The 21,934-nt window shown below is 46.5% G+C and overlaps 1 protein-coding gene, 1 long non-coding RNA gene and 1 pseudogene across 6 annotated transcripts in view; 1 reads left to right on the plus strand and 2 right to left on the minus strand.

Moving 5' to 3' along the window:
• Positions 1-9,959, minus strand: part of WDR37 (WD repeat domain 37) — a 52,487-nt gene extending 42,528 nt beyond the window's left edge. For 2 of the 5 annotated variants that reach the window (XM_074325057.1, XM_074325054.1), the window contains exon 1: positions 9,786-9,959. The gene's annotated coding sequence lies outside the window, so the exon portion shown is untranslated. Of the gene's footprint in view, positions 1-8,786; positions 8,808-9,119; positions 9,260-9,785 lie in introns of those variants that run through there. The other 3 variants (XM_074325058.1, XM_074325055.1, XM_074325056.1) reach the window with 2 other exon arrangements.
• On the plus strand, positions 9,638-10,240 carry LOC109438267 (uncharacterized). The gene is made up of 2 exons (XR_002136362.2): positions 9,638-9,777; positions 9,953-10,240. It is a non-coding gene; the product is annotated as an uncharacterized LOC109438267 (long non-coding RNA).
• Positions 10,241-18,270: 8,030 nt separating this feature from the next.
• On the minus strand, positions 18,271-21,031 carry LOC109438271 (deoxyuridine 5'-triphosphate nucleotidohydrolase; annotated as a pseudogene).
• Positions 21,032-21,934: the final 903 nt, after the last annotated feature.

The following is a 21,934-nucleotide window of genomic DNA, read 5'->3' on the forward strand; positions in this document are numbered from 1 at the left end:
TCTCACTTTATTTTCTTTTCTCTAAATTCTTGTGCATTACCTGAACTTTTTTTAGAATTTCATTTGGATTTATCTATAGTATAGTTCGAGTCTCCTCTCTCTTTTGTACAACTTTTTTAGTGGTTGCTCTAGGTATTACCTTGTATTCTCACAACTTATCAGTCTACTGATTATCATTTTACCACTTCGTGATAAAGTATAGAAACCTTACCTTCCTCTATGTCCCTCTGCCCTTCATTTCTAACATAATCACCTTAAATATTTCCTCTACATACATAGAGAACCACATCAGTTATGTTTCAACCTTCTGACATAATGTAGAGAAGGGATGTCTATTGAGTTTATATTGAATTTACCAATGTTTGCTCTTTCCATTGTTCGTTGTCCCTTCTTGGTGTTCCCACATCCGTCATTTCCTTTCTGTTTAGAGAACTTCCTCTACCTATTATTTTAGGGTAGGTACGAATCATGTACCTACCTGGGGATGAATCATGTGATGTCACTTTATATAGAATTCTGAGTTGACTGCTCTTCTCTATCAGCATTTACAAAATGTGCCACTTCCTGCCTTTTGTGGTTTCTGATGAGAAATCCACTGTCATTCAAATTGTCTTTCTACTACAGGTAAAGTGACATTTCTCTCACTGCTTTCTGTCTTTAGTTTTCAGTTTAACTCTGATGTGTCTTAGCACTGGCTCTCTTTCAGGTTATCCTGTCTGGGTTCCACTAAGTTTCTTAAATCTCTAGGCTTAAGACTTATCAAATTTAGGAAATATTCAGCCAGTATTTCTTCAAATACACTTTCAGCCCTACTGTCTTTCTCCTTTCTGGGATTCTGATGACAAGAGTGATAGGTCTTTTGTTCAAGTCCCACAGGCCCGAGGTTATTTTTTTCCAGTCTGTTTTCTGTTATTCAGACTGAGTGACTCAGATTGGGTGATATCTACTGTTCTATCTTCAAGTTCACTGATTCTTTCCTCTGCCCCCTCATTCTGCTGTTAAACCATCCAGTGGGGCTTTTATTTCATTTATTGCATTTTTCAGTTATGAAATTTCCATGTTTCTTCTTTACTTATATCCTGTATTTCCCCCAAAACTTTTTTTTTTTAAGATTTTTTTATTGGGGAAGGGGTACAGGACTTTATTGGGGAACAGTGTATACTTCCAGGACTTTTTTCCAAGTCAAGTTGTTGTCCTTTCAGTCTTAGTTGTGGAGGGCGCAGCTCAGCTCGAGGTCTAGTTGCCGTTGCCAGTTGCAGGGGGCGCAGCCCACCATCCCTTGTGGAGGTTGAACCGGCAACCTTGTGATTGAGAGGATGCGCTCCAACCCTCTGAGCCATCCGGGAGCTCAGCAGCAGCTCAGCTCAAGGTGCCGTGTTCAATCTTAGTTGCAGGGGGCGGAGCCCAGCATCCCTTGCGGGACTCGAGGAGTAGAACTGGCAACATTGTGGTTGAGAGCCCACTGGCCCACGTGGGAATCGAACCAGCAGCCTTCAGAGTTAGGAGCATGGAGCTCTAACCACCCGAGGCACCGGGCCGGCCCTCTCCCTGAGATTTTATTTAAATGGTGGTAATTGCTCATTAAAATATTCTTAAATTGATGGCTGCTTTAAAATCCTTGTTAAATAATTCTAACATCTGTGTCACCTCTGTGTTGCTGTCAGTTGTCTTCTCATCTCAAGATTGTCCTAGTTCTTCATGTGATGTGATTTTCAATTGAAGCCTCAACATTTTGGGTATTGGTACCAGACTTGGGTGTGACTTCAGTATTCTATTATAGCAGGCCTCTGATGACACTGCCCCAGCAGGCAAAGAAGGGTGCTACCTTGTTTCTGCCGAGTGGGTGTGGAAAGTAGTGGTGGAAGTTAGGGCTCCCTACTCAGCCTCCATTGACCCTGGGTGGGTGAGTTCAGTCTGTCACTTGGCCTCCACTCATCCCACCCTAGCTGGGCCATGGGTCCTCGCTACTGCACCCTACAGCCTCACTAGCACTGGGCAGCGGTGAAATTCCCAGCTCTCTCTACTAGGTTTCCCCTGATGCCACCTCAGCAGGAAGAGGGATGCGTGTGCTTTGCTATCTCCCAGCAGAAACGAGACCCCCATCCCCCACCCGGTCTTCTCTGATACCATCAGAAGAGTCACCGCAATACAGTCTGGAGAGAGTAAAAATCCAGATTCGCCATCCGACCTTTGACAGCAAAGGTGAAGGTGGTGGGGGCTGAAGTGTTCTAAGTGTTCTGTCTGGCGAGCTGTCCCTCTCTTGGTCTTTTGGCCAGAGAGCAGGCTTTTCTGGGGGCTTTTTGTCTGAGCCTCTTGGTGTTGCTAGATACTGGCTTCTCTAAGCCCAGTCTGGAGGCACAAAGAAAACCCATGGAACTCAGCTCTGTGCCATTTCTCAGGTCCCAACAAACCCAGTCAGTCTACTTTATCCTCTCCACCTTTCAGTCTTGTATTTGTTTGATACATAATGTCCAGTGTTTTTAGCTGCTATTAAGAGGAGGATAGGAAAAGTACACCTTCTCCATCTTCCCGTAAGTTCAAAGCCAGAGATCGCCTTGTGTCTCAAATTGTATGCCTTGTTTTAAAATGGAAACAAGGAAGTCTTGCTTTATACACACTGAAGAACTTCCAGGTTGGTGAACATGGGGGATCCAGGAACAGTGGTGCACTGGAGGGCGTGGATGCCCCACGCCTGACCCCACGCCTGGTCCTGTGCATCTCTCCCACCTGAGAAAGTTCCTGAGTTATGTCCTTTTACAACAAACCGGTAACCTAGTAAGTGAATCACACACAAACACATACACACCCACACAGACACAAAACATTCAAACTGGCCAACTAGTTCTGTGTTTAGGGTTAAAATTTTGAAATCCATTAATTTATTTAAATCATCATTTATTTTGTGTAGCATTTTGTACACAAAATTTAACTCTCAAATCTATAAAAAGGACACTTAAAATATGAATAAGATAATTGTATCTTTTTTAAGATAATTGTATTTTTAAACTCTCTAAAATTCTTGTTTGTTTCAACCTTTCATTGCCCTCACTTTTTTGATGTTCTATTTGTCAAAGCCAGTCACGAGGCTAACCCAGACTCAAGTGGAGGGTAGACTTAACCTCTGGATGGGAGAATGAGAAAGGATTTGTGGCAATCTTGAATCCATCACACCTTATTTCACTTGCAAATTTGGCTATACACTGTAACATTCTGCTTCCCTAAAAAGTATCAGTGAATGGAACTATATGGATGTCGCTTCAAATATTTAGTGGAATAAAATGGATACAAATAATCCAATTAAGTTAAACACCCAGCTCAGAATGAAATCCATAGAAGAGCTGTGGTTAAGAACACGACTTCTATGGTTCTACAAACTTGAATCCCCTCCCCCACTCTCCAAAGGAATGGTTATTTTCGTCATAAAGCCTGTTTAAATGTCACGTCCTTGAAAAGGCTGGCTTCCCATGACCGCTACTAGTCACAGCACTTGATGGTCCTTGCCACGTCTGTACTTAGACCTTCGTTGTAGTTTTCTCACTCCATGAATCTGCCCCCACTATGCCATCACCACCACACGGGTTCACTCCTGTATTTGTAGGGCCTACCAAGTGGCCTGACATGAATACATCCTCACATGGTTTATGAATGTGTAAGTGAATGAGTGAACACATCACCCCTGACTAGCTGTGTAACCTTGGTCAAGTCTCTTGGAGACACCTTCCTAAGGCTTAGTTTTGTCATCTTCAAAGCACTCATTTCACCAAGGCATTCATCAGAGATACGTCAGGTTCATGGATGGGCTAGGTACTGGGAATACAATAGTGGACAAAATAGACTTGGCCCCTACCTTCAGGTTGCTGAGAGCTGAGTTTTAAGATAGGCATTAAACACAGAATCTCATAACTTATTACAGAAATCATAAATTATGATGAGTACTGTGAAAGAGAGACGCAATATTATAAGGAGACCAGATATTAGCTAGAATTAGGCATGTCATTTTGAGAAACTGGCATTTAAATTGAGACTGAAGACTTAGTAAGCGATAACCATGTGGAAAATGGAGAGGGGTTCCTAGCATGTACCAAAGTCCTGAGCTGGGAATGACGCTGTTGTCAGAGATATTAGAAACAGGCAATGTGGCTACAACATGTTGAAAATGGAGAGAATGGTGCAAGACAAGTGGGAGATGGGCTTAGATTCTGTTCTTTTATATTTTGGTTTTATTCTAAAATAAAAATGAAGCTGTTTAAACGTTTTAAGCACACAAGTGACACTAGATTTGCATTAACAATCAGTGTGGCTGCTGTGTGAAAAATACATGGGAAGTCAGTGACTAGGAATGGGGCAGTTACTGAAGTCGTCTAGACAATAAATGAAGACAGCTAAGCCTGCAGGCATATGGGCGGATCTGGAGGTAGGGGAGCAGGAAGGGAAGAGACTGGTGTCCAGGAGAACCCTCACTCCTGAGGAAATGGTAGGTGAAACGGCAGTCAGGCACTGACAGGTGGCAGCAGATTCAGAGAAGACATCGTGAACTAAACACTGAATGTATTGTGCTTGCAATGAATGCCTCCAAGTATCTAAAATACAAGGAGGCAAGATGTGTGCAGGTCTGGAGATGAAGAGCACTGGGCTGTATTTATAAATCTGGCAGAAGTCTACATCTAAAATAAAGATGGGCGGACCGGCCCGGTGGCTCAGGTGGTTAGAGCTCCATGCTCCTAACTCCGAAGGCTGCCGGTTCAATTCCCACATGGGCCAGTGGGCTCTCAACCACAAGGCTGCCATTTCAATTCCTTGAGTCCTGCAAGGGATGGTGGGCAGCGCCCCCTGCAAATAAGAATGAACACAGCACCTTGAGCTGAGCTGCCGCTGAGCTCCTGGATGGCTCAGTTGGTTGGAGCGCATCCTCTCAACCACAAGGTTGCCAGTTTGACTCCAGCAGGGGATGGTGGGCTGTACCCCCTGCAACTAGCAACAGCAACTGGAACTAGAGCTGAGCTGCACCCTCCACAACTAAGATCGAAAGGACAACAACTTGACTTGGAATAAAGGCCTGGAAGTACACACAGTTCCCCAATAAAGTCCTGTTCCCCTTCCCCAATAAAATCTTTAAAAAAATAAAATAAAATAAAATAATGATGGGCACTCTGACCACATCATACCTCCAGGTCCAAAACCTTATCCTACTACTCCTTTTCAAGAAGGAACAAAGACGCTTATAATGAATATTACTGGTAAAACAGGAAACAAAATAAAACTAACAGTCCCTTAAATGACATATGGAAACATTATTTTTGACTGAAAAATGACAAAACAAATCTTTTCATAAAATTCAGATCTGAAAACTTTGAGCTATTGAAATTAGAGATGATTGAAATAAAAGCATAAATAAAAACTCACAATGCCAGAATGTGTAATTGGTAGAATTTTATGCAGAAAACAAAGATTCTACTGATACTAAATTTGATAAATCTGACTACAAACCTATATTGTTAAACAATTCATGTGACCCCCACTGAAGAGTATTTCAGTAAATTTTTTTAATGAAAACATTTTAAAACTGTGCTATATATAAAACAGCCAAGAAATCAAACTGACTTACTGGAATCTTCTCCAGAAATTATATTCTTCATGAAAATAGAGGAAGGTGGCTATACTTCTCTTTTTTAGTGATTACTCGTATTAATAACTTTGTAAAGCATCTCAGTTGCCAAAATCGTTAAGAGCAATTTACCATAGTTCCCTTGCAGTTTATAAGGTATGTTTCGGAAAGGAATGAAAACATCAGAACCCTGTGAAAGCTGTCCTGAGGAGCCTTGAAGAAATAAGGAGACTCTATCATTTAGACACTTACGCAAATTAACACTGTAACCGGCTTCTGCTAAGTGTGAACTGGATAGCTAGTGCGCACCCCCACGCAGCTACAAGTTGGTCACACTGTATGCACACACTGCTACCAACCTTCATTTAACCTCGGTTGATGTTCTCCCTTAACCTCACACCTCTGGCCTTTCCAGCCACTGCACACTTCACTAGGAAATCAGCAGCCTTAGTCACAACTAATTTTATAACCCCACCTTCTGGCTTTCACTGAGCCTTTAAGTCCTCCTTCGATTCCACCACCCAAGTGTTTTCTGGGTTTTGCTTGCCTTCATCACTCCACAAAATAGTCCACACACTGGTCATTTTTCCCCATTTATCGATTTCCAACCAAGTATGCATGCTAAACTATTATAAATTATAAATCTGAGGAGGTTTTGGTTCCCACAAACATGGCATCAAATGGAGGTTTTTCATACTGAGTGGTTTTACTGCTTTGTAACTTTCTAAACTCCATGAAGTCTTAGCTCAAAGATGGGTTCACAAGCCTCTGCCATACACTGCATTGTTAACACAAAGATTACCTGGCTAATTCAAGTTCTGCCTCAAGCATTCTTCCAAAATTACGTCTGTGGGCTCCACTAGCTCAAACCTCTCTTAAATTACTTTTTTCTGTTGCTAATCTGTCACAATTTTTTCCCTGAAACCTGTTTCAAATCTTACTCTTGTCTCTCCTTTCCTGTCCTACACCTCCAACCCAGCAGGCGTCACTGGAGCCAGCATCGCTTCCTTTCCCACCAGACCATTCATGGAGAACCAGCCCTTGGCCCTATAACTAAAGCATCTATCGGTTCCCCTCACACCATGGGTCAGTTAGTATAGAGCTTAATTAAACATCTGATAACGAGTTTAGGGTTTTTTCAGGTTGACATCATGAAAAGAGGGACAAAGAAGCTGCAGGTGTCTGTAAAAGGACTATTAAGTGATGTAGCACGGAATCTAGGCTGGGGCAGAACGAGTGCAGACGGAAAGAACTAAGGGACACACGGAGGTGGGGGGAGGGCCGCAGGCCACCTGAGGGGATGTTCCTACAGAGGGTTGCTGCGAGACTCAAATGCATCAGAAAAAGTCACTGATGCTCCCCGTATCCATGTCAGGTAGTTTCCAAGTATCCAACAGGCAAACTTTAGTAAATGGGTCATAGAACTATGAAGACAAAGAAAACTCTTCATTAAATATCAGCCACTTTCACTGCTATGCACTGTTTCACCTAAATACTACAATAAAAGCCTGAAATTCTAAAAGGTAATTATTTTCCTTCAAAATTTTCTTACTAACCCAACACTATAAACCAGTGTTTATATCACATTAAACAGTTTTATATGACCAAAAAGTCCTACTGGGTTTTAAAAACATTTATTTTCAATAAAGTATAGTCTCCAAAAATCCACCTCCTTATCCTATCATTCAGATAGATTTAATATAAACTCCTGCCCTTAGCACATGCTGCCACATCACCCTCTACAGACAAAACATCCCTCAATTTCATACCAGTAGGATTTTTAAAGTTTTCCTTTAGCAAGAGAAAAACTTGTTTAATGAGTTCATTTCATGAATGTGAATCATATGCACAAGACTGATTAAAGGGGGTGGCCGGATGGCTCAGTGGGTTAGAGCGAGAGCTCTCAACAAGGTTGCAGGTTCGATTCCCACATGGGAAGGTGGGCTGCACCCCACCCCCCGCCCCCCTGCAACTGAAGAATGAAAACTGCGACTGGACTTGGAGCTGAGCTGCGCCCTCCACAGCTAGATTGAAGGACAATGACTTGGAGCTGATGGGTCCTGGAAAAATACATTGTTTCCCAACATTCCCCAATAAAAAATATAAATTAAAAAAAAAAAAGAATGACTAAAGAATATAATCTGCATGGGCACTAAAAAATATATTTGACTGAATTCCCACAGAAGCTCAGTGAATTTTTAATAACACTTTATTAGGAAAGCACTTAGTGAATTCCTGGCTGAAACTCCAAAGTAATTCAACAGCTGGGCAGTATCAACGGAGAGGCAACCTCAGAAAGCTGTCATCAGTCTTAACCTGCTGAAAATGTTTTGTCATTGATATCTAGCTGAAGGCACAGAACACATGCTCATCAATCCTGTGAATGACACTGACCTGGGGACATCACTAAAAGGAAAATAACCAAGATTTTTTAAAGATTTGAATAGTTCAGAGAACGAGCTCAAAATCTAGGATGAAATTTAATGTAAAATCGTGCCCTTAGAGAAACCAAGACAATTCAGAGAGCTCTTAGTATCACCTAGTGGGGAGAGAAACCAGGGCTGGTAAAGGCACATGCAAAGCGAGCGAACAGTCGCACAATGCGACTCAGGAACAAGGTCTGCAAGAGGATGACGGAGGAAGGAAGCAGGCACACTTCGCAAAGACGGTCTGTGCGAGGATTTTGCCAGAATGCGGGACACGTATTACAAGAGAACCTTCTCAGAAACAAACGCGGCTAGGAATGGAAACGGGACGTTCCTTGCTCAAGGTCGCACCGCTGTCACTGGATGTGGCCCTTGCTCATGATCCGCCTGACCGGGTCAGTACTAACAGAAATGAGTAACAACGGTCACCTCGGTCAGACACTGCACAAGGGCCTGGCAGCCCAAAATTTGACCGGAGATGCCAGGGACAGCAAAGGGCGCGTGCAGGGCTGCTCTGCAGGGCTGCTCAGGAAAGGGCGAGGACGAAGGACCTGGGGTACACGACCCCCTCAAGGGATAGTTTATTCACAGGTAGGTAATTCCGGGGAGCCTTCTAGGGTCAAACGTCCACACCAACGCACTGGTCTTAAAGGGCGCCGGTTTAAACCATAACACGGACACTTCCAAACCAGCATCCCCGAGCCGGGCCGAGGGGCGCCGTGGGGAGCCGGCTCGCCAAGCTTCTTGTCACCTACCCACGCCGCGCGTGCAGTGGGGGCGCGTAACCCCCGGGAAGACTACTCTAACCGACGCCCGCGGCGCCGGAAGACCAGGCATCGCTTCGGAACTCTCCACACTCGCCCCGGCCCTCGTCTGCGGCGGGGATGGAGCGCGAGTCAGAGGGCGAGGAGTCCAGGGGCGCGCCGGGCGGGTGGGGTGGTGTGGGGTCCAACTCGACGAGACACCTTGTGCTCGGGAAGGCGCGGGGAGGCTGGCCCCCCACAAGCACGCTCCCACCCAGGGCGAGGCCACTGCCGCGGACACCCGGGCATCCGGTCCCGGAAGGAAGATGGCGGCCCGGCACTCACCGGTCACTCCGCCGCCGAGCCCACCGCACAGGCCAGCCGGCTCGTGCGCTGCCGCCCGTCGCTTCCCAGTCACACGACGCCCGGAACGCACGCTGAGGCGCAGGTCACAGATTCTCAGCCCTGACGCGGCCCCACTACCCGGCAGCCTCACAACTCGCACTTCCGGCGTCACCGGAAGTCCCGGCCACTACCTCGGCCCAGGCTACCGGAAGTCCCGCCTGGCGGCCTGAAGGTCCGCCCCGCCAACTCCCGGGCCGCCGGAAGTCCCAACCGGCTGCGCCCGCAACGCCGGAAGTCCCGCTTAGCTCAACTTCCCGGGCCGCCAGAAGTCCCACCCCGCCGCTTCCGAACTGTCGGAAGTCCCATCCAGGTTCCGCCCCTCATCGGAAGTCGCCTCGGCCTCCGCCAGCGCCAGAAATTCCGCCCCGCGCCGGAAGTTCCTTGTGAGGCTCCGACCTGTGCCGGAAGGCCCGTGGGTCCGCCCGCGCCACTGGGGCCTGGGCTCGCAGTGGAGCTTTGAGCCGGTCGCGGAACGGGCGGACTCACGATGGTGTTCCTCTTCCCCCGTGACCACTGGGCCCTCGCCCTCGGCTCCACCTCGGCTCTCTTCTGAGGATGCCCGGCGCGGTCCCGGAGGTTCTGGGGTGTGACGCCTCAGGTACTCACCGCGGCGGGGTCGTGCGGGCGCCCCGGGCCCACATGCTCACGTGCATCGTCCCGCAAGCCCCTGGGCTCGTGGCCGGCGCCGTCCTCCCGTCCTGGCGGCGGGCGGAGGTTGGGAGAGGCTGGCTGCAGCTCGGAGCCCGGCCGAGATAGAGCTATTAATATTTCAGCTTATCTGCAGAAGGTGACTCAGCCAGTGTCCTTTCTGAAGTCTCTTCACCATTGGCTAACAAGAAAGACGAAATCAGCTGCTCGCTGCGAAAGGAGGGCCTGAATGGCTTTCTTAGCTTTCATCTGGGCTGGAAATCTGCAAATAGACGAGTCTAGCTGCAGCGGGGCTTGTGAAGCTCACCTGCAGTAATCAGAAGCATGGAAGCATTTTTGTCCCATGTGGATCACCTTTCGTGCGCTTTCCTTTAAAAAAATAAAGCTCAGCATTCGAATTCAAGGAGCACTAATACTGTTGCACGTGTAACATATTTGGGGACCCAAATAACCAAAAAGCATGAAGAATAAAACCTGAAGTTATTCCTTCATTAAGTATAGTAAAAGCTTATCATTGGAAACAATTCTGTAAGGCTGAGACTGTCACACTTGGAGGTTGTGGCAAATGTCGTAGCGTGGAATTAACCCCTGGTTCTTTACAAAAGGTGAAAACATTCACAGACTCTACAAAGTGGGAGAGCAAAGGAAGTTTTTATTAAAGTTAGGGCAGAGAGAAAATGCCCATGGCAGCATCCAATGACGATGGCTGCATCACGTACTCAGGTAATAAGGAGAGAAGCAGCAGCGATGGGGGGGCGGGGGAGAGCATTGTCACCACAGCAGTCTGGTAGGGACAGCTGCATCTAACTTCAGGTTAGCTTTTTCTTATATAGGAAAGGGGAGTTGGTTAGGCAGCTTTGATTGCTTCCTGGGGTCTGGTCTGTTTGAAGATGACGTTATCTCTGGCCTGCGACTTGAATGTGTGACCAGTAAAAACTGCAGGGGAGTTGTCAATTGGGTTCCAGTGTCCCGACACCTGAGGATTAAGAAATTGCTCTTTTCAGGATGTTGTTAATTAGTGAGGTATGGGTAGCCTTGAGAAAGGGAACAAAGCAGGGTTCTCCAGTTAATCATTGAGAGAAACCGAGAAAACATGAATATCAGAATGGATCAAACTGCAAACAAACGAAGTCTAATTACAGGTAGCTAGATAGCGAGCTATGTGGTGAGTCATACTGCCAACTAGTTAAGTCTAACTGCATTACTGATTGCCTGAATTTCACCCTTACAGCTAACATGCAAGTAACATTTTATTTAGCACCTAATGTGCACAAGGCATTCTGCTGGGCATGGTCACTAACAGCTTTGTGAACCACAGTATCATCTTCAACTAACTCACATGGTTAATATGTGGTTTTATTTTGCAACACAGTATCCACAGTCTCCATGAAACAGGATATTGTTAATTGAGGTAATTTTTCTTTGCTATATTTAGGATTCCCCAAAAGTCAATTAAATGAGTGCATAATGAGACGTCACAAAACCAAGAAGGGAAAGGAATCGCCACTTGGAGGGCCTACTGGGTGCCAGGCACTCTAATATTTGGTAACTTCTGTAATCAAAACAATTCTAAAGTAGAAATTATTCTAAGTTGAATTGTAATCAAACATGAGAATGTTAAAATAACTGCAAAATTCAAAAAGCTACTGTCATGCGGGGTCTCAGCTCCCGCTCCCCACATAAGAAAGCAGGAAATGGTGAGGCCAAAAAGGAACACCACAGAGCTAAAAAAAAAAAAAAAAAAAAACCACCAAGCTAGCCTCCCCCTCATAGATAGGGGAGTCATACCACTATGTTCTTGCTGGTGGCTGGGTTGGTGTGGGGACAGAGCCAGGAGTGGTTTCCAGGCTCTTGGCCACACGTGGAAAGGTGCTGGCTCAGGTAGTAAATGACCATTAGCTGTGATTAGATGGCCATCAGCTGTGGCTAGTTGGCCGTCAGCTGTAACCAGTGAGCCATTGGCCACTAATATAACTGCCATGGCTACGCTAGCAGAAAATGGGGGCTGGCAAGAAGATGGTGGCTGGCAAGCAGATTGCAGTTAGCATGGTGGAGTGTGGGTTGCGGATAGTGTGGCTCCTGCTTCCTATGTCTCCAACCCAGCCACGAGGGAGAATATAGTGGTGTGACTCCCCTATCTATGGCTCCGTGGGTGTTCTTTTTTGGCCTCACCATGTCCTGCATTCTTATGTGGGGAGTGGGACTAGAGACCCCGCCTGACACCCTGCATGACAGTTGGAGACACAGGAAGCAGGAACTACAAGATCTGCAACCTGCCATCTGCTTTTCTGCCAACCAACCAACCCCACTTGCTAGCTGCAATCCGCCGTGCTTACAGCAATCTGCGCTTGCTAGCTCAGCCACCATCATCTTGCTAGCCCCCATCTGCTACTAGCGGAGCCACAGCAGTTATCTTAGTGGCCAATGGCTCACTGGTTACAGCTGACGGCCAACTAGCCACAGCTGATGGCCATCCAATCACAGTTGATGGCCATTTACTACCTGAGCCAGCACCTTTCCACTTGAGGCCGAGAGCCTGGAAACTGCACTCCTAGCTTTTTCCCCACAGCTATTCTGCGGTGGCGCAAAGATGAGATCAAGCCCCAGAGATTCATCAAAGCCCATCTTCGCGCCATGCATCATTTCTTTGATAAAACTGTTGACAAAATACCACAAACTTCAGTGGCTTAAGCAATAGCAATTTACTAGGAGTCCAACGTACATGTGTCATCAGAATTGGTTTCTTACGAGATGTGAAGGAGAATGTCCCATGCCTGTCTCTTAAGTGCTGGTGGTTTGCCAGCAATCTGGCACCCTCAGCTTGTGGAAGCCATAACTCCAGTCTTCACGTGGCATGTCCCTGTGTGCAGGTCTGTCCCTTCACTTGGCATTCTCTTTATAACATTGTAGAGAATTAGGGGCCTATCCACTACTGCATTATGGCTTCATCCTAATGAATCACATCTGCAACAACTCTATTTCACAATAAGGTCACATTCTGAGGTTCTGGGGATTAGAACTTCAACATATGAAAGGGGGCATAACACACAGTATCCTGAAATAACTCTTCATTTAATGAAAAAGAAAACCCACCAAATGTCTGTGTGGGGGCAGAGCCCCAAAAAAAGTAGTTTCCAGGCTCTCGGCCTCACATAGACAGGTGCTGGCTCAGGTAGTAAATGGCCAACTGTGATTGCATGGCCATCAGCTGTGGCTAGTTGGCCGTCAGCTGTAACCAGTGAGCCATTGGCCACTAATATAACTGCTATGGCTACGCCAGCAAGAGAGGGAGAGAAGAGGGAAGAGAAGAAAATGGGGGCTAGCAAGAAGATGGTGGCTGGGCTGGCAAGCGCGGATTGCAGTTAGGATGGCTGGTTGCGGACAGTGTGGATCCAGCCTCCAGTGAGAGTATAGTGCCGCCGGCGAGAATATACTAAGTATGACTCCCCTATCTATGGCTCCTTGTGTGTTCCTTTTTGGCCTCACCATATCCTGCGTTCTTGTATGGGGAGTGGGAGCAGAGACCCCGCAGGCCGTCCCGCACGACAAATGGTGCAGCGAGCAGGGTCTCCTACACGACAGTCTGTTACATTGTTTTGTACGCCTGAAACTAATTAAAAAAAAAAAAAACCCACCGAGCTAGCCTCAATTGTAAAAGTTTGTGAGTGCCATACTAGTACCCAATTACATACGTACAAGAACTGGAGGGAGTAGCTTCCCATAAAACAACTCCCTGCTTTGTCATATGCCCATCTGTCATGCAGGGTCTCTGGTTCCACTCCCCACATAGGAACGCAGGATATAGTGAGGGCAGAAAGGAACACCCACGGAGCCATAGGTAGGGGAGTCATACCACTGTATTCTCACTGGCGGCTGGGTTGGAGACACAGGAGGGAGGAGCCACACGATGCTCAACCTGCTGTCCGCTTCTCTGCCAACCAACCCACCAACCTACCAACCTACCAACCAACCAACCAACCTACCAACGTACCTACCAACCAATCAACCAACCAACCTACCAACCTACCAACCAACCAACCAACCTACCAACCTACCTACCAACCAACCTACCTACCTACCAACCAACAACCAAACAACCTACCAACCTACCTACCAACCAATCAACCAACCAACCTACCAACCTACCTACCTACCAACCAACCAACCTACCTACCTACCTACCAACCAACCTACCTACCTACCTTCCTACCTACCAACCAACCAACCTACCAACCAACCTACCTACCTACCTACCTACCTACCAACCAACCTACCTACCTACCTACCTACCAACCTACCTACCTACCAGCGTAGCCAAGGCAGTTATATTAGTGGCCAGTGGCTCACTGGTTACAGCTGACGGCCAACTAGCCACAGCTGATGGCCATCCAATCACAGTTGATGGCCATTTACTACCCGAGTGAGCACCTTTCCACGTGAGGTCGAGAGCCTAGAAACTGCTCTTTGGGACTTTGTCCCCACACCATCATGCAAAATGCATACATTTACTCCCCATCTGGAGGGAAATAAAGCTAAATTTAGTAAGATTTGATTATGAGCGTGGTTTGAAAGGTAAATGAAGTTTTCTGGGTATGTGATCATGTGCCCCAAACATCGAGGTATTGATGCTACAGGATTCCAAGATGGTTGATAGGTTGCTGTCTAATCATTCTCAAGTCATTCTATGTGTGTGTCACATATGAGATTATATTATATATGTATATATATATATATGTCATGCGGGGTGGCCTGCGAGGTCTCTGCTCCCACTCCCCATACAAGAACGCAGGACATGGTGAGGCCAAAAAGGAACACCCACAGAGACATAAGTAGGGGAGTCATACCACTATACTCTCACTGGCGGCACTATACTCTCACTGGAGGCTGGATCCACATGATCCGCAAACCGCCATCCACACTTGCCAGCCCAGCCGCCATCTTCTTGCTAGACCCCATTCTCTCTCCTCTTCTCTGCTAGCGTAGCCACAGCAGTTATATTAGTGGCCAATGGCTCACTGGTTACAGCTGACGGCCAACTAGCCACAGCTGATGGCCATGCAATCACAGTTGATAGCCATTTACTACCTGAGCCAGCACCTGTCTATGTGAGGCCGAGAGCCTGGAAACTTCTTTCTGGGGCTCTGCCCCCACACTCCACCCCTACAGGCTCTCGCCTCACAATCTACGCAACAAGCGTCTTTCGTGAGGGGCCCTGTGCAAGGAGCCTGGGGGTGAATGCAATATCCTGGACACAGCCAGGCTCTCTGGGCACAGCCAGGGTATCTCAGGGCACCACCAGTACTTCTGGGCACAGCCAGACTTCCTGGGCTTCTTAGGGTACCACCTGTCTTCCCAGACACAGCCAGGGTTTCTCAGGGCACCACCAGTGCTTCTGGGCACGGCCAGACTTCCTGGACTTCTTAGGGTACCACCTGTCTTCCCGGACACAGCGAGGGTTTCTCAGGGCACTGCCACTCTCTGTGGGCACAGCCACACTTCCTGGACACAGCCAGGGTTTCTCAGGGCACTGCCACTCTCTCTGGGAACAGCCCGACTTCCTGGGCACAGCCAGGGCATCTCAGGGCTCAGCCAGACTTCCTGGGCTCAGCCAGGGTTCCCAGGGCACTGCCACTCTCCCTGGGCCTCTCAGGGTACCGTGCTGGAACAACAGCGACTCACAGTCAAGGTGCTTACATATTCTCAATGGCGGCCAGTCAAGACACAAAAGCAAATATCCCCCAGTTCCACTAACAACAGTTCCCAAACAAACAGTCAAGTTGTCCATTAAATTAGGGATGGAAGGCAATTCCCCATAGTCCATAGTCATTCGCCAGGGCTGTCCTGGGGGTGAGGGATGACCTTGACCTCACCCTCATCTCCCACGGAGGACTCAGCAAGCCTTTCCTCCTGGGACAAGTCCCGCATCCGGGCTGCCTCAGCAAGCACTTTCCAGCCCACAGGGCCACAACGACCTTTGCTTTCTCCGGCCTGTGCTGGTTGGGGAACCGTCCACATCTTTCCACCTCTCCACGGGGCTCCATCTCTCCAGCAGCTGCATAGCTTTTCCTGCGCTGGTGGGAGAACCGTCCACATCCTCCCACCCCTCCACGGGGGTCCAGCTCTCCCGCAGTTGCTCCTCCTGGTCTTCCAGAGACTGAGTGTTCATACACACAAACTGCTCCACCACCCTTGGGAGAGCCTTGGCCAGAACCATACCCTGCTCGCTGCGCCATTTGTCGTGCAGGGAGGCCTGCGAGGTCTCTGGTCCCGCTCCCCACATAAGAACAGGACATGGTGAGGCCAAAAAGGAACACCCATGGAGCCATAGGTGGGGGAGTCATACCACTATATTCTCGCTGGCGGCATCTGCCTCTCTGCAATCCACACTTGCCAGCCCAGCCACCATCTTCTTGCTAGCCCCCATTCTCTCTCCTCTTCTCTGCTAGCGTAGCCACAGCAGTTATATTAGTGGCCAATGGCTCACTGGTTACAGCTGATGGCCAACTAGTCACAGCTGATGGCCATGCAATCACAGTTGATGGCCATTTACTACCTGAGCCAGGCACCTGTCTATGTGAGGCCGAGAACCTGGAAACTTCTTTCTGGGGCTCTGCCCCCTGTGACGGGCCAGCCGCCACAAGTCGATCGGTTCCCGAATGGGGGAGTGGGAATGAATAAAAGACACTCACACAAATGATGATGGCGATCGCGGACCCCAGTGATGCTGAAGCCACCGAGTTTATTTTACTGCACCCATATAAGTAGTTTGAGTACGTGCAACTTAGCAACGAAAATATGCATTACCTTAACAAATGTAAATTCTTTAACTTTCACATAGAGGATACAAAATTCACTGAAACTCTCAAAAGTAATTATCCTATCAATTGCCCTGATAGGCATCAGCCTTCTGTGTCCGGGAACTTGCCGCTCCCACCACATTCCTCAGCAGCTTAGGTTAAGCATAAACCGAGAGATTCTGCAAAGTTTAGAGTCACCTGTAACTATGGCTCCCCACAGCCCCCACAATATATGTGTGTTTTTTTTTTTCTTGAGGAACTCCGTATTTAGCACTTCATGCAGATCTCTGCTCCTCAGAGATGTTCTGTAACTTATGTTTAAATGGCATATTCCATTACTACCCCTTAAGCATAATTTTATTTTTTTTCACAGTACTTATCACCTCCTGACATTATTTGTGTTTATTTGTTTACTGTTTCACCCACTAGAATGTAAACTCTATAAAAGCAGCAACTTTATTTTGTTTACTGCTATGTTCCCATGACCTAGAAAAGTACCTGGCACAGTATGCACCCCAAAAAATGCTGGCTAAAGGGATGTGGGGACATAGTCCCAAACAGCGGTTTCCAGGCTCTCAGCCTCATGTGAAAAGGTGCTGGCTTGGGTAGTAGATGGCCATCAGCTGTGATTAGATGGCCATCCGTTGTAACCAGTTAGCCATTAACCACTAATGTAACTGCCAGGGCTATGCTGGCAAGGGGGTTGGTTGGTTGGCAGAGAAGCAAATGGTGGATTGCAGATCGCATTGATACTACTTCCTGTGTCTCACCCAGCCCCCAGTGATACTGGGGTGCAGGAAGACCCCTTGTTGGGGTACTGGCAGATGTTTGTTTTTGTGTCTTGACCAGCTGCCATCAAGAATATAGTGGTGAGGCCCCTATCTATGGCTCCGTTGTTGTTCCGTTTTGGCCTCACCATATTCTGTGTCCACCAGCCAAGAGCAGGACCAGAGACCCTGCATTACAAGGGTAAATAAATATTTGTACTCCTCATGAGCATATAGACTTCTGAATGGCAGAGGTCAAGTTTTCCAGTTCCTTTTATCTACCAAATTCATCAGCTCTATGCAAGATAAGGAAACACCGTCAGCTGGAGTGTACATAGAATTGGCTGAACAACTGCTCAGTCTGTCTCCTATTCATACCTGTGCTCATTCGGATGTGCTCTGTGCTAGTTCATAGTTTCATGGAGCACAGCATCCAGTCTACACAATGAAACTTCACCAGCACTGACTTGCTGACCCAAGTCCCCTGTGCCTCGTCTATGATGCTGGAACAGGTTCTGACTTCTCCACCTCACAAAGCATTAGTCCCTGTATTAGGTCCCACCCGGTACACACTTGCCATCTTTCCTCCAGTTTTTATGTAGAGCTCATTATTCTGTGTCCTGTCCACGTGCCAATCGAAAAGTGACAAGTATTCTAATCTCACAGTGAGTATATGTTTGGTCTTCAAACTGTTTTTATGAATAGGTTTGGTTCAGTTCTAGAAAAGGAGTGTTCATGATTTTTTTTTTTCAGTTTAGCAGAAAAGGATTTATTTAAATTTTACTGAACTGCATGTAGTTTATACCATAACCTAGTATACACATATACACATAAATATGTAATTCAAATAATCTTCACAATATTTACCCATCTAACATGTGTTGTCCTTCGCTGTTTTCCTATTTAATTTTTTTAAATGCCAGTTATGACCCACTGAGTTGATTGCATGTCTCACTAATGAATCATGACCCACAGATGGAAACTACTCTATTGCAGGGTATTAAATGGCCTAGAGAAACACTGGAAGAAGAAACAAACTCTATCCTGTGCTTCCAGGAACTGGACAGCCTAGAGAGCTGCCCACTCCAGAAGCACTCTTTCCATATGACCCACACTCACAAAAAAGATACCTCATCAGTCCCATACTAGTGCATCTGATTGACAAAGCCTAAGCGACACCCAAAGCCCTGGTGCAAAGGAGTCTGGGAAGTACAGTAAAGGAAGGCACACCTAGAAGGTTGCAATAGACGTTGACCAAATTAATCCACAGAATCAGCCCCCCACCGATATTACATCGGCAGTGAAATGCTCCTTAAATATATTTACTTAAAAGTACATGGGCAGGACAAACCCGGTGGCCTAAGCATATACATCATTACATATATTTTATCCCGATTCAATTGCATATTTTCTTGGATACAGCCTATTATTACTACCTCAGTGAGGGGAAACTCACTTCAGTGAGGGAAACAACCCGTACAATTTACTCGATGGAATGATATTCAGAGGAGCAAACAACTGGAAATTCCCAAGTTATATTTCCTTTCACAAAACATATTCTGCCCAGTCGAGCTAGAGTCTACCAAAAGAATGATTAAAAAACAAACAAACAAACAAAAACTAAAAATAAAGATTCTCTTCTTCCTACCCTCAAAGAAATCTTCAGATTAAAAAAAATAGTTTGGGGGGATCTGTAATTGATGTACATTTGATTTAAAAAATAAACTGTATTAGGTTACCATGCAGATTTATACAACAATTAAATGTAGAAAAACACCAGAAAGCAAAGCTCTATGTGATCCAAACACAGCACCCTTTCTTTGACCATAACAGAACCACATATTTTTAAAAGCTGAAGATATTAAGTTTACAGAAGTGCAAAACAACACTAAACAAAAATTCTCTATTTTTAAGAAAAAGGCATGTTTTCTCATTTTCTATTCTTGCATAAATTTTAATTCTTTCCAGTGGAACCAAAACCTCCTGAACCCCTTTTTAGTGTCATCTAAAACTTGAACTTCCTCTATTTCAGGATAAAAAATCCATTCACAAATGAGCTGTGCAATTCGGTCACCCTTTTTGACTTCAAACTTTTCCTTGCCAAAATCAAACAGTACAACACCAATATTTCCTCTGTAATCTTCATCTATGACACCAGCTCCTACGTCTATGAAGTGTTTTGTAGCCAATCCAGAACGTGGAGCTACTCTTCCATAGCACCCAGAAGGAAGAGCTATTTGAATGTCGGTTTTCACAAGGATTTTCTCCATAGGTGGTACTGTGTAATCATAGGCACAGTACAGGTCATAGCCTGCGGCCCACGCAGACCCCTTGGTTGAGGCAGTGGCGTGCTCTGAGAGCCGGACAAAGCAGAGCCGAGCTGTATGCTGCCCTCCTCCGCAGGGCATGGCCGCTTGCTGCAGGAGATGACAGGGGCCTGTTCAGAGCAAGGCATGGTAGAGCAGAGTACAGGTGAGGAAGAGAGCACAGGGAAGAAAAGGGCGCAAAATGATGAGTGGTCATGATTTTGAATAAAGAAACAAATTTGCTTTTTCTCATTATCGTGACACCTAGATTACAAAGTGAGGTAATTATTTTGGGGAAAAAAAGTTGGGCAACTTGACCCAAACATATACTGTAAACCTGTTCCAGATGACGTTAGAAAACTGCGTCTATTGATCAAATGTACATGCCAATGAAAAATAAAACACTATAAGTAGTGTTTATAAGGTCTCTAAGCCACACAGTTGACATCCTTTCATTTCTTTATCAGTACCACATAACTTGTATCCCCACAGGCATTTACATTCATAAAAATAACCGTGCCCAGTTACTGAGTTACCGTTATGCTTATGTGGGGACAGAGCCCCAGAGAGCAGTTTCCAGGCTCTCGGCCTCACGTGGAAAGGTGCTGGCTCAGGTAGTAAATGGCCATCAGCTGTGATTGGATGACCATCAGCTGTGGCTAGTTGGCCGTCAGCTGTAACCAGTGAGCCATTGGCCACTAATATAACTGCCATGGCTACGCTAGCAGAAAATGGGGGGCTAGCAAGAAGATGGTGGCTGAGCTAGCAAGTGAGACTGGTGCAGGAAGACCCCTTGTTGGGGTGCAGGCAGATGTTTGCTTCCTGTGTCTCCAACCCAGCCACCAGCGAGAGTATAGTGGTATGGCTCCCCTTCCTATGGCTCCGTGGGTGTTCCTATTTGGCCTCACCGTGTCCTGCGTTCTTGTGTGGGGAGCGGGAGCTGAGACCCCGCAGGCCGCCCCGCACGACACATGGTGCAGCGAGCAGGGTCCCGTGCATGACAGCTTATTTTAAGGAAGAGGCACTCCACTATGAGTAATAACAATCCCAAGGTCACAGAGTAAGAACTGACTCCTGTTTCTTCTCTTGTTGTTAATATTAACCATATAGAAGCCAAATACTCAAACAGCTCTGGAGTGAACTTTGTTATAATAAAAAGCAGAACAACTTAAAACCAAACAACTGTCTGACTCTGAATCTTATAAATAGTCCTAAACATACCCCATGGACCGCCTCTGCTGTGCATTTTGAATTCTGCCGTTTCTCCATATCTATGAGGATTATACACAAAGATTTCCTGAAGGGGACATCATTGTCCCCAATCTGGTGTCAACATTTTGCGTAATTTAGAGTCTTCAAAGTAGAGCGTTGGTATGCAAATACTGTGGGATGTAAATACAGAACGTTTGGCCACCTGAGCATAATTATGAGAGGGGACAGGAAAGACATGTAAGTCATCTCTGAGCTTCAGTTTCTTCACGTAAATGCAGACACCACTTACGTGTAAGAATAAAGGAAAACAGTGCATGTAAAAGCTCCTCGCACAGTAAACAATGCAGGCAGATTTAAACCAGAAGGGAACTTAAAGACCCACTGAGCTTCTCCTCTCAGGGATGGAGGTCATGGGGCCCCGGAATTCCAGCCCAACAGTTCTCAGCACCAAGTAACAGAGCCCACACAGGAACTAAGCAGGTCCTCTAGGTTCCATGGGCTTCCCACTGCACCAGAATTTCTCACAGTGGTCAAGGCACCCCGGCATTTCCAATTCTCCAGGAGCTTCATGAGTTCAAAATTAATTGCATAATAACACTGTCCACCAATAAAGATCTGAAACTGTAAAATAATTTAAAAGTTTATTTGGGATCTTACAGGACTCCAAAGTGAGACATGCAGATGCGGATAGGCAAACCAAACTGCGCTCTGAAGAGAACAAAGAAAGGCAGGGTTTGTAAAGACAAAAATCACAAGGTATAAGTCTTTTATGCAAATGAAGGACTGCTGCTAGCTTCACAACTGGTTGTTGCAATATGCAAGCAGGGTGAAAACTACAAGGAGGAAGTCAAATCCATATTGTCCATGCAACAGCTGTTCCTGGATGTTTATGGCTCGGCCTTGAGCTGACTTTAGCGCCTAACAGCAGCTGTGGGCACTGAGGCACAGCTGTGCAGAGATCCCCCTGCCCTAACAGCTCCTGACTATTTCTGTGAAGTCTACCTCGATATCCTTAAAGGGGCAGG

This window comes from Rhinolophus sinicus, linkage group LG02 (assembly GCF_036562045.2).
Source record: "Rhinolophus sinicus isolate RSC01 linkage group LG02, ASM3656204v1, whole genome shotgun sequence".
Lineage (NCBI taxonomy): Eukaryota > Metazoa > Chordata > Mammalia > Chiroptera > Rhinolophidae > Rhinolophus > Rhinolophus sinicus.